Source organism: Hyperolius riggenbachi, chromosome 12 (assembly GCF_040937935.1).
Source record: "Hyperolius riggenbachi isolate aHypRig1 chromosome 12, aHypRig1.pri, whole genome shotgun sequence".
NCBI classification, from domain to species: Eukaryota; Metazoa; Chordata; class Amphibia; order Anura; family Hyperoliidae; genus Hyperolius; species Hyperolius riggenbachi.
Window position 1 is genome coordinate 148,210,200 of NC_090657.1, and position 17,698 is coordinate 148,227,897.

The 17,698-nt window shown below is 45.1% G+C and overlaps 1 long non-coding RNA gene across 1 annotated transcript in view; it reads left to right on the top strand.

Annotated features, from left to right (window-relative positions):
* The first annotated feature begins 1,525 nt into the window (after nt 1-1,525).
* The window catches only part of LOC137541197 (uncharacterized), a 176,261-nt gene continuing 160,088 nt past the window's right edge, over nt 1,526-17,698 (top strand). Inside the window, exon 1 of the long non-coding RNA XR_011025102.1 lies at nt 1,526-1,673. This is a non-coding gene — a long non-coding RNA (uncharacterized lncRNA). The remainder of the gene's footprint in view (nt 1,674-17,698) is intronic.

Here is a 17,698-nt window from a genome sequence, read left to right on the forward strand (position 1 = left end):
TTCTCATGTGTTCTTTGGAATTAACAATCCCAAGGTAAAACTTGGACTTAAATATAGCTCAGTACAAGACTGATATTGAAACATTCTCACTTCTCTCCAAGCAACAGAATGACTACAGAGGGTACGGGTTTCTGCAGTGTCTGAATTCCTACTTTGCCCTCCACTCCAACAAGCTGCAGCAAGGGGGATACATCCTACTTGTCAGCAATGGGTGCTTGTCTTACACCACTGCTCTCTCCTCTTTCTGGAAAATCTCTGCCTTCTCTCCAATCTTGTGGGCCTCCTTTCCTGACTGATATTGTGCAGTTTCCATGACTGGGGTCAAAAGATCTTCTAGCCTTGGCAGACTAACCCCAAAACATTTCCTTCTACTAAGTCTTAAAGGGGCAGAGCTCATAACATGGAAACGACACACTTAAAGGACCACTCCAGAGAAGAAAAAAAATTAGTTGAAATCTGACAGAACTGACAGGTGTTGGACTAGTCCATTCCCTCATGGGGGATTGTCAAGGTTTTCTTTGTTTTCAAATTTCAGAATTTGAATTCTCAAAAATTGTGTGCAAGTGAGTAGGGAGGCTGGCTGGTATCTGACTATATTGGCAGTGAAACTGCCATTCAGGAAATGCTTCTGTAAACAAAGAAAGATTTTTACCTGCCAGCCGCGATTGCAGCTGGCAGGGTGAGAAACAGAAGACTCGGGAAAGTGCTTGTACAGCGCTGCAATCTAGTGCAGCGCTGTACGGGAGACAGCTCTGTCACCGAGCTGTCCCCAGGAGAGGCTCAAAAATGATCGTCTCTCATAGGCTGATGCCTATGAGAGGCGATTGCGGGATTGGCTGTTGGGGAGGGATAAAATAAAGAGAAAAAAATGCTTTTTATAAAAAAAAGAAAAAAAAGTAGACGGCAGCAGCTATGTTGGTGGCAACAAAAGGGGCAGATTCATTTGTGTGCTAAGCTGTATGGCTCTGCAGCGAGCTGTTAAGCTGCAGAGCACTGAATTGTAAAAAAAAAATTGCCTGGTCACTAGGGGGTGTAAGCCTGTGGTCCTTTAATGGTTAAAGTCCAAGCAAAGGAGCAATGTAACTGCCATTTAGAGTAAGCTTCCTCAGAGAAGGAGAGACACAATAATAACTTTTCATCCTGCTGCATACCTCCACAATCCAATCAGCACTCCCTGATTGATCTTTGTGTTTGTTGCTTGTCAGGCTAGGCTGCTGGCTGCGATGTCTATATGAGCTGTATGTAGCCATCCTAAACTGGCAGAACAGAATTTCAATTTTTTTTTGGCTAATACTGTAAGACATTTGACATATATTGGACTATATAAGACTTCAGCTTCATAACTCTACTGTGCTTTTCCGTCATATCTGTATTCTCCCAGTGAATATGTAATTAAGCATATGCAATAAAATCCCAGCCCTGAATAGTCTGGCTTTTCCTGTATTGTATCATGCTTGTCAGCATGCCAGGTCTGCACATTACTATATGACGAAGACGGGGGATGGCAGACAGTGGGAGGGGGTGACTGTTTTTTTTTTTCCCTTGGCTTTATTCAGGTTGATTCATTTTGTATCCTAAAGACAGAAGGAGTTGCAAGATGAACTCAGCTAAATGTGTAGCTTTCCTCCTGCTCCTCGCCCTGTGTGTACAGAGAAGGAATGCCCAAGTAACAGGTGAGTGATGGAGGAAGCTCCATACTGTACATACAGCATAGATTTAAAGGCAAAATAGAGACAAGTGCCAAGATTTAATGCTACCGTTAAAAATGTAACATGCTTAACTTCTCTAAGCATGTTACATTTTAAAGTGGTATTGTCATCAAATTTCATCTATAGTGCAAAGAATTGAAACCAGCAAAAAATTAACAGATAAAACCATCTGAACACTTTTCAAGGGTTAAAACTCATGCTTTACATTTCAATCAGCTGCTAACTGACAAGCCTGAGAACTTTATCAGCTTTATTTCCTCACTAATTACTTCTCTAGAAGTACATGTACCAATTTGTCCCACAGCCAGCAATGATATCAGTCAGCTTCAGTGAGGTACAAATATGCATTCAAAAGACATCAGAGCAGTCTCAGTGTTTCATAATTATTTTTTAGTGGGTTTAATCCTTCAGAGGGGAAAAAAAAAACATTTTTTTGAAACAAAAATACCACTTTAACATACATTATTACCATATTTTTGAACTATAAGTGTCACGATCGCTTCTGCAGCGTGTACTGCTGGATGCAGTGGTATTGCAGCCCAAGCAGTTCTGATGTCATTACATGCATTTGCTTGCATAGTTTGGTTTGCACTCAAACTAGTTGCTGATTCCATATGCAGTGGCTCTGCAGTTCTGGCCAGCTCAGGATTGAAAAATTATCATTCACCTGTGTGGGAATCTGCATGTCTGCTCCCATTGGATGACCTCAGTATAAAGATCTGCTTCCTGCAGGGCTCCACAGGCTATCATAGTTTCAGATCAGTCTGTTACTCTGTCTGGGCCCCCCTCGCTCCTAGATCTTGTGTGGACTGCACTGACTCCTGCGAAGGGGTCAGTGAGTCCTTCTAGTCCTGATCATGTTTATCAGTATTTGTTACTTTGCTGGTCTTGCATCATATATTGGTTAATCGCCGATATATACGCATACTAGCGCGTGGTGTTATTTTCCTTGTATTCGTGTTACGCTAATACATCAGTGTCGCTGATATATACGTACTCGAACTGTTTATATCCTGTGTTTAGTCAGTCAGTTCTAGCACGCTTTGGTAGGTTGCGTGTATCGTGATCACCCGTGCTTAGCTAGTTCAGTCCTGCTCCTGTTACCTTGCGTGGATTGCGCTCACTTCTGCGTAGAAGTAGCGAATCCTTCCTAGTCCTGTTCCTGTTACCTTGCCAGGATTGCGCTCACTTCTGCGTAGAAGTAGCGAATCCTTCTGAGTCCTGTTTCTTGTATTCCAGTTCCTAGCTAGCGTTCCTTGCTTATGTTATATATTGGTTCATCGTCGATATATACATATGTTAGTCAGTCATTTGTAGCTTCATTGATAGCTCTAATTGTAATACACTAGGAATATCGTATCCATTGTATTTAAGTATTGTTTGTGGTTACTCGGATCTACGCCTGCTCTGTGCGCCACATCTCCTACGGGAGTCAGTCCTCTCCTCCACTAAACTGGGCATATCCTGGTTCCTTGTGCTAGCATGTGTACCTCCTTTACATCTGGATATACACCACGTGCTGACTGTAGAGAATATACTGCCAAGCCTAACAATAAGATGCACCTTTTCACACTCCCTGCATCTTATAGTCCAAATACAGGGAGCCCCCAACTTACGATTGCCCACCAATATGAACTGCCGCTGAGGGCTCAAAGGGAGATGGAGAGGAGGACAGGAGGAGGATACCAAGGGGGACAGGAGGAGGACACCAAGGGTGACACAAAGGAGGACACTGAGGGAGACAGGAGGAGGACACCAAGGGGGACAGGAGGAGGACACTGAGGGGGACAGGAGGAGGACACCCAGGAGGACAGGAGGCGGACACCCAGGAGGACAGGAGGCGGACACCCAGGAGGACAGGAAGAGGACACCGAGGGGTACAGGAGGAGGACACCGAGGGGGACAGGAGATGGACACAATAATCAAGAGCATCTACAAGCTGCTCCTGGACCATGGACACACAAGGTTTAGTATATTTTTTCTACTGGTTTTTGCCCTCTAACCTAGGTGCGTCTTGTAGTCCGCAAAATACGGTACCTACTATAGTCTTAATGCATTAAGTAAATTTGCAAGCGTTAAGATATTACCTGATGAATTTTGTTTAACTATTCTTGTGGCAGACTCTACATGGAGAACTAAATGAGATGCCAAATGAAAAAATATTCCCTTATTTATAGCAAGTATTGTAATTGATCTTTGAATAGTGTTTTTCCCTTGCTTGTAACATACGTTGAACGACTGTTGACAACATTTCAATGTTTGAGAGAAAAAAAGAAAAATGTAAACTATTATAGCTTAGGGGGTTAAACAGAGTAGGTATAAGTATATACACAAAGTAGGGGCATTATAAAAGGCAACTACTGGAAAACCTGATCCTCTTATGACGATGTAAGGCTGAAACCTGGTAGGGAAAAAGAACGGGCACTACAGGTATTTGTGTCCGCTCTCTTACAAAAGCACTTATCCACTTGCAAAAGCACTGAGCACATTAAATGCAATATGGGTGACCAGTGCAGTAATATCAGTGTCTTTTTATGCAACAGGAGCCAGTGTCTTTTTATGCAACAGGAGCCATTGTGTATGAACCCAAAATGTGTATGAGTTTTTTACTTTTGGTTTTAACCCGTGTGTTTTGTTTTAAAGAGAATCTGTATTGTTAAAATCGCACAAAAGTAAACATACCAGTGCGTTAGGGGACATCTCCTATTACCCTCTGCCACAATTTCGCCGCTCCTCGCCGCATTAAAAGTGGTTAAAAACAGTTTTAAAAAGTTTGTTTATAAACAAACAAAATGGCCACCAAAACAGGAAGTAGGTTGATGTACAGTATGTCCACACATAGAAAATACATCCATACACAAGCAGGCTGTATACACCCTTCCTTTTGAATCTCAAGAGATCATTTGTGTTTCTTTCCCCCTGTTCTCATGCACTGAAGTTTCAGGCTGCTTGTTTCTTCCTGCAAACAGCTTTGCCCTTGTCTGGAATTCCTCAGTATGTGAAAGCCCAGCCAGCTCAGAGGACAATTTATCCAGCTTGTAAAAGAGAAGAGAGAAGCTGCTCTAATCCTAAATAACACACAGGCAGTGTGCATAGAGGGGCCTGGAAGGAGGAGTTCATAGCAGAACCACAACACTGAAGAACTTGGCAGCCTTCCAGACACAGGCCGACAAGTCTGACAGGGGAAAGATACATTGATTTATTACAGAGACAGTGATAGTATAAAGTGCTGCAGTAAGCCAGAACACATTAGAATAGCTTTTTGAACTTGTAGGATGATAAACAGGATGCAATTTTTGTTACGGAGTCTCTTTAAGTATGGAAGGAGTTGACCCATATTATAGACATAGTTGTCTAGTGGCTTCAAGGGCCAGTTAAGCCAGAGGCTCTTCATACACCACGAAGGGTATGATATTCTTCTGCCTCAGGCATAAGGTGCAGAGGTTGGCATAACCTCTGTGCACCATTCCCAGATGAAAGAACCATATTCTTGCTACAGCTTTCTAAATGCATCTGGCTAGCTTGGCTGTGCACCACCCCTTAAAGAGAATTGCCTGATTGGTTTGTACCTCCTGCATGTTGCCTGGCAGTCCTACTAATTTTGGTTGCAGTGGTCTCTGGCTCAACTACACTAAAAGTATGTGAATAATCCAGTCAGACTTGAGTCAAGACAAAACTGATCTGAATGCTTCTTCAGAGTCTATGGGTAAGGGTATTGGAGACAGAGGCTCAGCAGGGTAGCCAGGTATTCAAGTGTTCAGTTCAGTTGTGCTTTAATTCAAGACTGAAGTAGATACTTTGAGACAAACCTAAAGGTGGCCACACACGATACAATAAAATGATCCAATTTTACAGTAATTCAATAAAAACAATCATATCTCTCAAAAAAAATCGAAAGCATTTTTTTCGATTTAAATTGATCCGGAATGCCAGATATTTCTCCAATTTCTACTAAAGATTGTATGGTGTGTTTGCCAATTTATTAATATACACATCCTAGCAATTTTCTCTGAGTTTTCAACAATTTTTTCCTCAATTATGATAAAAATAAAACATAGGTGTGTGTGTGGTACATTGGTCATATTTTTGAAATGTTACAATCAGTCAGAAATTGATTGCAATTCTTAAATTGGACAGATATTTAAAAAATTGTATGGTGTGTGGCCACCTAAGACTTACTGCAACTGTACAGCAATCAGCATCTCTATCTCGCCACCAAGCTGCTAATGTTCAGTCTCATAGACTTAAGCATGAACCCACTAATGGAGTTTGCATTTCAGTTCCACAATGTTACAGATGCTGAAAATTGGACACAAATGCATTATTGGGCTCAGGCCCAAACAAGGAGCCAGCCAGGATAGCTGAACATGCTTTATAAAATCATTTCATAACTTGAGTTCGTTCATAGAATCTTTGCTTTCTAAAGATCGATGTTCTCATGCACTGAAGTTTCAGGCTGCTTGTTTCTTCCTGCAAACAGCTTTGCCCTTGTCTGGAATTCCTCAGTATGTGAAAGCCCAGCCAGCTCAGAGGACAATTTATCCAGCTTGTAAAAGATAAGAGAGAAGCTGCTCTAATCTAAATAACACACAGGCAGTGTGCAGACAGGGGCCTGGAAGGGGGAGTTCATAGCAGAACCACAACACTGAAGAACTTGGCAGCCTTCCAGACACAGGCTGACAAGTCTGACAAGAGAGAGATAAGTTGATTTATTACAGAGACTGTGATAGTTGAAAGTGCTGCAGTAAGCCAGAACACATTAGAATAGCTTTTGGAACTTGTAGGATGATAAAAAACAGGATGCAATTTTTGTTACGGAGTCTCTTTAATAAACTGTATTTCCTTGGGCTTTGAACCAAGTCTTGACTCCAGTTTATATGTTTTATGGTGACAGTCACTTGTCCCCAATCTTGAGCACTGGGTATCTGCATGCTGCACAGAGTATGGGGTATAAGAGGGGAAAAAATCTTCACCAAGAGTGGATAAAACATTAATCAGTAGTAGATAGAGGCGCAAACTAGTATAAATGGTTGAAAACTGTTTAAAAATGGAGGTGCCTGGCACACTGACAGCAGGCTGGAGATACTCGATACATGGTATTTTCACTGATGAAGTGGGACTGTCCCATGAAATGCTTTACAACTTTTGAGTACCGGTTTTTCTCTAAAAAAAATACATATTAAAAACACTGGCAGTTGCTCTTATCTGATGAGGTTAGGCCACCCTTACCACATTTTTTAAACTGTTTTAAACCATTTTATATTTTATACCTGTTGGTGCTTCTTGTATCTACTATTGATCAGCTATGGAAAACAATGCATCACAGAGCGAGTTTTTAAAATGAGCTTTCTGCAGCTCTTTTGAGTTCTCGGCTATGCAAACACAAACAAAAACATCTCTCAGGCACCGGTTTGTGTTTGAAGATGACACTTTACAGTTGTAATGTAACTAACCTGTTTCTCTGCTTACCATCTGACTCATCTAAATTGTTGAGTCTGCCAGCTGGCTGGAGATGGTGTTTACAGCTGGTATAGCTGATAGACAAACAATTTTAGCAAGTATAAATTACAAACCTATTTCCTATCCACTGCCCAATCCAATAACACATCATTGTATAATGGGCACTGTGGTAGACCACTATGCAGTCTGCGGTCATTTCTAGGGGCAGGCGGACCAGGTTACTGCCCAGAGCGCTATGAGGGGGGTGCAGTGAAGGAGGGGGGGCAGGGAAGGAGGGGGGAGCCGCAGCCACACTGGGACCCAGCCACAGGGAGGGGGGCCATACTTTTCTATCCCTCGCTCTCCCCGGGCCCCCTTCCGTTCTCCCCTATCCTTGGTCGGCAAAGTAAGCGTAGCAGAAGACTATAGGAAAAGCTCACCTCCTTCTACGCTCCAGGTGCCGATCACTTGCTGCTTGTCTCCTCTGTCCGCATAGTCGCTTATACTCTCTCTACTTCCTGCTAATCAGGAAGTAGTGAGTATAAGCAGCTATACAGACAGAGGAGACCAGCGACAATTGGCAAGTGATCAGCGCTTGGAACAGGGAGGGAGGTGAGCTGTTCCTACAGTCTTCCACTACGCTTAATCTGCCACCCGAGGTGGGAGTAGCATGGAGAGGGGCCCGGGTAGAGCAAGGGAGGGAGAAGTAGGGCCCCCTCCCTGCAGCTGTGTCCCAGTGTGGCCGTTGCTCGGCCCTTCGTCACCTATACTGGAGGCACCTATGCCTGGCTAACCTATACTCGGGGCACTTATACCCTGCAAACCTATACTAGGGGCACCTATGCCTAGCTGACCTATACTGGGGCTGTTATACCTTGATAACCTATATTTGGAGAACTTATGCCTAGCTGACCTATACTGGGGCACCTATGCCTGTCTAACCTACACTGGTGGCACCTATGCCTAGTTAAGGAAAGGTGGGGGGGGGAAGGCTGTGCATCCCTAAACACATGTTGCAATTGAATGGTTAATCGCACAGGCATACACCGCCTCTGCCAGACTGAAAAATGCAAGCCCTGCATCCAAGACAAGTGCTAACATATATTAAACTAGGAGGTACTTTAGCTTCCAATATGGTTTGCATGCAAAGTATATTATACTAGACACTTGCGCCACGGTGAGGCAGACCTCTGGGCAAGTGACCTAACCTAAATTTAAAACCTCGGGAGCAGCTAAGCAAGAAAAATGTGTAACTTACATTTGGTAGAACAGCGAGGAGAACGCCAGCGCATACCACCAAGGCTGCACCTGAAACTTTGCATGCAAACCATATTGGAAGCTAAAGTACCTCCTAGTTTAATAAATGTTAGCACTTGTCTTGGATGCAGGGCATGCATTTTTCAGTCTGGCAGAGGCGGTGTATGCCTGTGCGATTAACCATTCAATTGCAACATGTGTTTAGAGTTGCGCAGCCTTCCCCCCCCCACCTACCTTTCCTTAACTTTGGAACTACAGTATGTAACTGTCAGGTTAGCTGCTCCCAGCCCCTCCTCCTGAGTTTCCTGTTTGCATGATAAGTAGTAGCAGATTTGCATATGATTTGCATCTGAATTGAATGCGAAGTGTGCAGAGAGTCTATATAGGTGCTGCACACTGAGCTGGTGGTCATTTCAGATGCAGCCTTGGTGGTATGCGCTGGCGTTCTCCTCGCTGTTCTACCAAATGTAAGTTACACATTTTTCTTGCTTAGCTGCTCCCGAGGTTTTAAATTTAGGTTAGGTCACTTGCCCGGAGGTCTGCCTCACCGTGGCGCAAGTGTCTAGTATAATATACTTTGCATGCAAACCATATTGGAAGCTAAAGTACCTCCTAGTTTAATAAATGTTAGCACTTGTCTTGGATGCAGGGCATGAATTTTTCAGTCTGGCAGAGGCGGTGTATGCCTGTGCGATTAACCATTTAATTGCAACATGTGTTTAGGGATGTGCAGCCTCCCTGACCCCCCCACCTTTCCTTAACTTTGTAACTATGTAACGGTCAGGTTAGCTGCTCCCAGCCCCTCCTCCTGACTTTCCTGTTTGCATGATAAGTAGTAGCAGATTTGCATATGATTTGCATCTGAATTGAATGCGAAGTGTGCAGAGAGTCTATATAGGTGCTGCACACTGAGCTGGTGGTCATTTCAGATGCAGCCTTGGTGGTATGCGCTGGCGTTTTCCTCGCTGACCTATGCCTAGTTAACCTATATACTGGGGGCACCTATGCCTAGCTAACCTATACTGGGGCCATCTATGCCTAGCTAACCTATACTGGGGCCACCTATGCCTAGCTAACCTATACTGGGAGCACCTATGCCTGGCTAACCTATACTTGGGGCACTTTGGCTATCATGTAACCAAATTCTGGATATTGGTGGTGGGGGTTAGCAAGTGGTGCACAGAGTTCTAGCTATCATGTATCAGAACTCTGCATAATGGTGGAGATAGTAGCGGGGGCGAGTCAGCGTCGCTCGGGATTCTGTGGGCACCAGGGTTCAGCTATCATGTAGCTGAACTCTGCATACTGGTGGGAGGGATTAGTAAGCGGTACCTGGATACCGGCAGAAGCAGTGGTGAGTAATACGGTGCAAGGGACTTTGCTATTTGCTAGCCTGCAGAATGGCACTTATAGTATTAGTGTTAGGCATAAAAGTGTGTGTGGGACAGGGGAGATGTTAGGTGTAAATAGGGAAGGGTTAGTGTAAGGTAAAGCCAAAAGAATATTGGTAATGTTACCAATATTCTAACCCAGTATCTAAAATTGTTTATGGCAGTATCCAACACCCAATTTACCAGGGGCCTCTATGAAATGTACTCCGCAGTAGGTAGAATAGTTTTATTGTGCTCTTTAGTTACCAGGTGCACAGATTTAAGGAATTCCACTAGCCAGCTGCCCAGCTCACCATTGGATCAAGTGTGAAGGTACTGGGGAGAGATAATTTGCTTTGTGGCTTCAAGAACATTTGTGTTATCTTTAGAGATAATACTAACGGTGCCCATACATCAGACGAGGTATGGGCAAATTGGCCAAGAGGCAGATCTCTCTCTGACCGAATCTGATTGGAGAGAGATCTGTTGCCTGCCCGCACGGCGCAGGCCGATTCCTGACCAATTCCAATATGAAATCTCTGGCAATCAGCCTTGTGATGCCGCATCTGCAACCTCGCAGCCCCTGCTGCTGTCCGCTCTTAGTGTAAAATGTGCCCCGTGCATGCATACTATGCCTATCAGTGTTCGCTGCTGGCTCCGTGCTCTGTCTACATACACGTGCCCCACGTGGTTACTGGTGTAAGTTGGGCGCAACACACATGCCTCCACATATACGACAGCAACCTTGTGCACGGGGCACATTTTACACTGGGGGGACAAAGTCTGGTGTTCTGTTGCGTTCCTCTCGATATCTGACGGCGTTACCGCTGCACATCCAATAGAGCAGCCCCACATCTTGCAGCGTGTCTGATCGATGCATGCAACCAATATTGGCCTGCATATTCTTGGCAGGACCGATTTTCATTCAATTCGATTACAATAAACGAATCGGGTGATCGATTGGTCGCCAAGTCACCTGATACACACCTTAACTGTCATTGTCAAGAACCACAAGGGCCGATCCTCGATTGGGTCAATCAGTCAGAAACTCGGTCTCGCTGTCGCTTGGCGCATAGATGCCCATATGTGGATTCGCAATCTATGAACCGACTTGCCGAGAGGAGTGTCCTGACTCCAAAGGATTCACCACACACATACAGTTCAAATGCTTGCCACCACGTGTGAGTCAGCACACGACTGTAACTATATTAGCACACTGAGAACACAATAAGTTAACCCTTAGCTGTATGCAGGGATCGGTGCCAGATCTGTCTGTGCCCGATTCAAGCATACGGGTTGTATATACGAGATACTCTAGAACACAAGGTAACGTTTTCGGAGGAGTGAGTACGATTGTGTATGTATTTAGGAACAGGTCATAACCGTAAAACGATTTTTAAACGTTTTCATACAAAAATGTATTACACACATTTATATACACTAATTAACATATAAACACAAAACTTAAAATAAAAGGGGATAACGGTGAAAAAGGTACTTAGCTGAATGCAGTCTGTGTGGAATAGAAGCAAATACAGTGCGGTTCAAATGCAGGCATTGATATCAGAGTCCTTGAAACAACGCATGTGATGGTATTCCATGTGCTCTGGTCTCCTGGAGCACGTGGGTGAAGATCTTTAGTTGATGGAAATTCAGAGACTGGGCGGGGTCGTTAGTGCCCAAACCTTTATAGGATCTGAGTTTTGGGGGTGGCTCTACCTGGAAAGTAGGTGTGTTTACCCCCCAGCCAGCAAAAGGGGCAGCCCCAGATCACAAACAGAAAGTGCAGCATTTATTAATAGTCTTTGCGATTCCTCCCCAGATTACCTTACCAAGGATCTGTGGCCAGATTTGAAACCAGCCAGCGATGCTTTATCCAACAGGGCCGCATTCAGAAATTTCTGGGCCCCATACTGCGAAAACCTACTGGGCCCCCCTCATGCCAGATCATAATCTCCAGACAACAACTCTTTAAATGCCTGAACACACGGGTGCTCTTGTGGCCGCTTTTCATCTTTCATCTGTAAGGTCTGGGGCACACTAGAGCGCTTTTTGGAATGATTTTAGAGTTTTGAGAATCGCCGGCGCTAGGAATTGTGTAAGGGGCTGAAAGAGACCAAAAAAAAACTCCATACTAAGATAAATTTATGAACAAATGTGAACAACAGTTCCAAGATGATAACTTACTCTTGCAGTCAGCACTTTCTCCACGTGGGGAGGGTGGAGACTGAAGTGAATAATGATGAGAAGATGCATTCACATGGAGGGGGGTCAAGAGGTCTCTGTGACAAACAGAAGCTGGTGCTGCTATTGAATGAAAAGATTAGACCAGCAAGCATCCCCTCAGAGCTTGCAGCTCTGGCCAAGTGTGTGATAAGTGCCTTCATGTGCTTCATGGTAGAACCCACCTGGCGGGGCCCTAGAATTCTCTGGGCTCCACCCCAGACTCCCCTCACTGATGGTCTATCTTCGGCCATGGACACCAAACAACGGCAGATTAGCACATGTGGTCTGCAAATGATAAATAGCTCTCTTTCCCTAGCAGCTGTACTTCTATAACTTGGATGAGCTATTAGGCTGATTTTTAGGAACCAGAAAATATACAGGATCTTCTCAAAAAATTAGCATTTTGTGATAAAGTTCATTATTTTCTGTAATGTACTGATAAACACTAGTCTTTCATATATTTTAGATTCAAATACACACAACTGAAGTAGTTCAAGCCTTTTATTGTTTTAATATTGATGATTTTGGCATACAGCTCATGAAAACCCAAAATTCCTATCTCAAAAAATTAGCATATTTCATCCGACCAATAAAAGAAAAGTGTTTTTAAAACAAAAAAAGTCGACCTTCAAATAATTATGTTCAGTTATGCACTCAATACTTGGTCGGGAATCCTTTTGCAGAAATGACTGCTTCAATGCGGCGTGGCATGGAGGCAATCAGCCCCCTCCGTGCCGTTCCGCCGGGTCCCCGCTGCACAATATCCCCCCGCACGTATCCCGACCATGCGGCCTGGGTCGGGCTCTCCAGCCTGTACAAAGATGGCGGCCGGAGGTGGCTGCGGCTGCGCAGTACGCATAGCCGCGAGTGCGGCTGCGCAGCTCTAAGGCCAACCCCCCGATCCACGCCACTGTTACGTGGATCGGGGGGTTGGCCTTAGAGCTGCGCAGCCGCACTCGCGGCTATGCGGACTGCGCAGCCGCGGCCAGCTCCAGCCGCCATCTTTGTACAGGCTGGAGAGCCCGACCCGGGCCGCACGGTCAGGGGACGTTCGGGGGGATATTGTGCAGCGGGGACCCGGCGGAACGGCATGGAGGGCGCGGACGGCGTCCTCCGTGCCTTACAAACAGACACAGGTATCTAACTTTTTTTTATGTTTTCTTTTACAAAACAGGCCTCGTAAGTCCTTTAAGGCCGCTATCGAAGTATCCTGGGCTTCCATAACACCTGAGCAGTGCCACAGGCTGATTGCCTCCATGCCACGCCGCATTGAAGCAGTCATTTCTGCAAAAGAATTCCCGACGAAGTATTGAGTGCATAACTGAACATAATTATTTGAAGGTCGACTTTTTTTGTTTTAAAAACACTTTTCTTTTATTAGTCGGATGAAATATGCTAATTTTTTGAGATAGGAATTTTGGGTTTTCATGAGCTGTATGCCAAAATCATCAATATTAAAACAATAAAAGGCTTGAACTACTTCAGTTGTGTGTATTTGAATCTAAAATATATGAAAGTCTAATGTTTATCAGTACATTACAAAAAAATAATGAACTTTATCACAATATGCTAATTTTTTTTAGAAGATCCTGTATTTGTCTTTTGTCTGTGATAATCACATCTTGAATTATTAATACATGAAGTTTGTCTAGCGGCCAGTGTAAATAAAGCACACTGTGAAAGTCAGGTTAAACTCAGTCCATGATGTACAGAATTTTCAATTTTCATCAATCGTTCAAAGCATCTAAAGCTCAACATACACCATAGAATCTTGGTTGTACAGATTTACCAAATCTATGTAGTATAAGGGCCAACAGATTGAAAATACCTTGAATGATTGATTGGATAAGCTCTTATACTATATGAAAGTGGTAAGATTGAACAACCAAGATTGTATGGTGTGTGTAGAGCAAAGGCATTTTCAGTGGCTGGAAAGTGTAATGGTTAAGGGCTCTGCCTCTGACACCGGAAACCAGGGTTCGAATCTTGGCTCTTCCTGTTCAGTAAGCCAGCACCTATTTAGCAGGAGACCTTAGGCAAGTCTCCCTAAACACTGCTACTGCCTATAGAGCGCGTCCTAGTGGCTGCAGCTCTGGCGCTTTGAGTCCGCCAAGAGAAAAGCGCAATATAAGTGTTTGTCTTTGGCACATACTGAAGCTCTCTCTTACTTGAATTTGGGCCTCAGCAAAGACAGTAGTGATTATTTGTCCTCAGCGTTTCTGTCCTCATATCTTCCTTCCTGGACGGGTAAGCTGGAAGAGATGTAATGAAAACCTTTTGATTATTTTGACTCTTTATGGCAAGCAGCTGTACAAGAATTTACTACAAAAGTCATTCTCATTTCCTAGTCTTGCTAAACATTTAACTGTTCTGCACTTTCTGAGAGAGGCGTATTTTCAATTATTAAAGTATCTAAACAAAACCTTTTAAATCAATGTCTAAAAATGCCCAAACTACAGTTCAAATTAAAAAGTAGCACAGCAGGGTTAAGGTACCCATTCATCTAGTGAATTGGCGGGCGATTGACCATCCGATTTTATAATTGTTAATTTGGTGACGCCAAGTGCATGCCCCATTGACGATGCGACTAATTTCGAACAGAGCATGTCCGCGTCTGCTGCTGGCTCCGGGCTCTACCGCAATCCGTATACACGCACCCCACGTGGTTGCCAGTGTAACATGGGTGCATGTGGGACATCACAAATGTGCCCACGTATACATGCACTGGCGCACGGAGGGGGGTGTTCCGGGTGTCTGGAACACCCCCCCCTGCACCGAGACCGGAAGTGGGGTGTGTGCGGCGAGGGTCTCATGTGCAGGCCTTATGCTGCGGGGGGCCTCGCTTGCTGCTGGCGGCGGGCGTACGGGCCTCACGCTGCAGGGAGAGAGAAGACTTCCACTTACAGTGCCTGGATCCTGCGCAGCCTCTATGTACTTCCTGTCCTAGCCAGCGTCTGTCGCTATGGTAACAGCGCCCCCTGTGATGACGTACCGCATGTCATCACAGGGGGAGCTCTTACCGATGCGTCGCGCGCCGGGAGAGGCTGAAGATAGAAGCTGCATGCAGGATCAAGGCAGGTAAGTGGAAACTCCTCTCTCCCCGCAGCTCTCCCCGCTCCCCCCCCCCCCCGCCTAACTAACTTATACTGGGCATACACCTATCTAATCTATACTGGGGGACATATACCTATCTGACTTATACTGGGGGACATATACCTATCTAACTTATACTGGGGGACATATACCTATCTAACTTATACTGGGGGACATATACCTATCTAATCTATACTGGGGGACATATACCTATCTAATCTATACTAGGGGACATATACCTATCTAACTTATACTGGGGGACATATACCTATCTGACTTATACTGGGGGACATATACCTATCTAATCTATACTGGGGGACATATACCTATCTAACCTATACTGGGGGACATATACCTATCTAACCTATACTGGGGACATATACCTATCTAACCTATACTGGGGCACCTACCAATCTAATCTAATCTATACTGGAGGCATAGACCTATCTAATCTATACTGGAGGCATATATCTATCTAAGCTATACTGGGGGACATATACCTATCTAACCTATACTGGGGGGCATATATACCTATCTAACCTATACTGGGGGACATATACCTATCTAATCTATACTGGAGGCATATACCTATCTAACCTATACTGGGGGCAACTATATGGGCTACCTATACTGGGGGGGGGGCGACCTATAGCTGGCTACCTATACTGCGGGCACCTATACCTGTCTCCACGTTGGGGGCGCATTTTACGCCCCCACCCCGGGTGCAATTTAGCCTAGAAACTGCTAGTATTTGGCTCCACCCACGCCCACACACAGCTTTCAGGAATCTCCCCCTTGGAAATCCTGGATTTGCCCCTGACATGGCAACCATGTGGGGCACGTGTATGCAGACTGCAGTGGACCCCGGAGCCAGCGGCGGATGAGGACAGGTATTCATTTATTTAAGTATTTATATAGCACCGACATATTACACAGCGCTGTACAGAGTATAATGTCTTGTCACTAACTGTCCCTCAGAGGGGCTCACAATCTAGACCCTACCATAGTCATATGTATGTATCATGTAGGGCCAATTTTTTGGGGGGAAGCCAATTAACTTATCTGTATGTTTTTGGGATGTGGGAGGAAACCGGAGTGCCTGGAGGAAACCCACGCAGACTGTAACGATTGTGGAACTTTCTCCGTGAGCAGCGCACAATGAGTGCGCTGATACGGCGGAAATCCTCCACAAGCGTATAATTGCAGGCACCCAGCAAAAGGTGCTACGCACCCATAGAGGGAAAATTCCTGTCGGCAGATGGCGCTGGGGAGTGCAGAGGAACCAATCCTCTGTACCTCCACAAATGCCAGACAGGAATTGTACGAAGTGCAGAACGCAATCGCAAGAGAAGCGATTGCGAATGAGAACGAGCAAAGGGACAGATTGTATGTGTGTGCGCCAATCTAGTCGCCATCCCGCGACCGCGCACACACAACAGCAGATACGAAACAGAAACGCAACCGCAAGAAAGGCGATTGCCAGAAGTGACACAAGGCAGATCAGAACAGAATACGAGGATAGCAAAGGCACAGCAAATCATACAATGAGGAGATGCGGAAAATAACAAACGCTAGCTAACCGCGAACACCGCACTCATTTGCAACAGTGCACGCGGTTATGCGCGGTCTCCACGTGATAAGCACAATAGAGACAAGCACGCCTAACTAACCAAAACAAGACAAACATGTAACAGAGGACGCGAGCGCTTGCTTAACGGTTACCTCACCGAGCCTCCAGCAAGCGTTCGTAGCAGACAAGACAGACACACGAAAACAGGGACAAGCGAGAGATCGGATCCACAGCACTAGCGAAAGTGGCTAGCGCGATCCAGGTACAGAGTAGCAGAACAGAAGGATCCACAGCACTAGCGGAAAGTGGCTAGCGCGATCCAAGGAGACAGAACAGAAGGATCCACAGCGCTAGCGCAAGATGCTAGCGCGATCCAAGTGAGACAGATCAGAAGAGATAGCTGGTAGCAACCTCTGCACCAGCTATACTCCAAGAACAGTGATCAAAACCATTTCCTGTCGACCACCGCTGGGACAGGACAACAGCAACAGAACAAACAAACAGATAAACAATCCTAACTGCACTAGGGAACCTGCCTAGCACGGTTTCCAGGAATTACTCTAAGCTGATCTTCAAACAAAGAGCATGGCTGACACTCTCCAGAGTGTTTCACAGGAAGACCCCTTATGACCAGCCAAGCATTGTGAGAAAGACATAGTACTTATAGTACACGCCTCCAATGAATGTGGCCAGGCAATTTGCATGACAACGTATGACAATCTGCAAGCACAAGCTGCAAAACTGACAGAAGCTCTTCTTTCCAGAGTCCTGCAGCATGCAAACCTAAACAATGGTCAAAAAGCTGCCTGCCTGCACAGGCAGCTGAGCAGATCATTACACAGACACAGGGAGAACATACAAACTCCTTGCAGGTGTTGACCTGGCTGGGATTTGAACCGGGGACCCAGCGCTTGCAAGGCGAGAGCGCTAACTTTCTACTTATACTGGGGGCACCATTCTACCTATACTGGGGGCACCTTTCTACCTACACTGGGGGCACCTTTCTACCTATACTGGGGGCACCTTTCTACCTA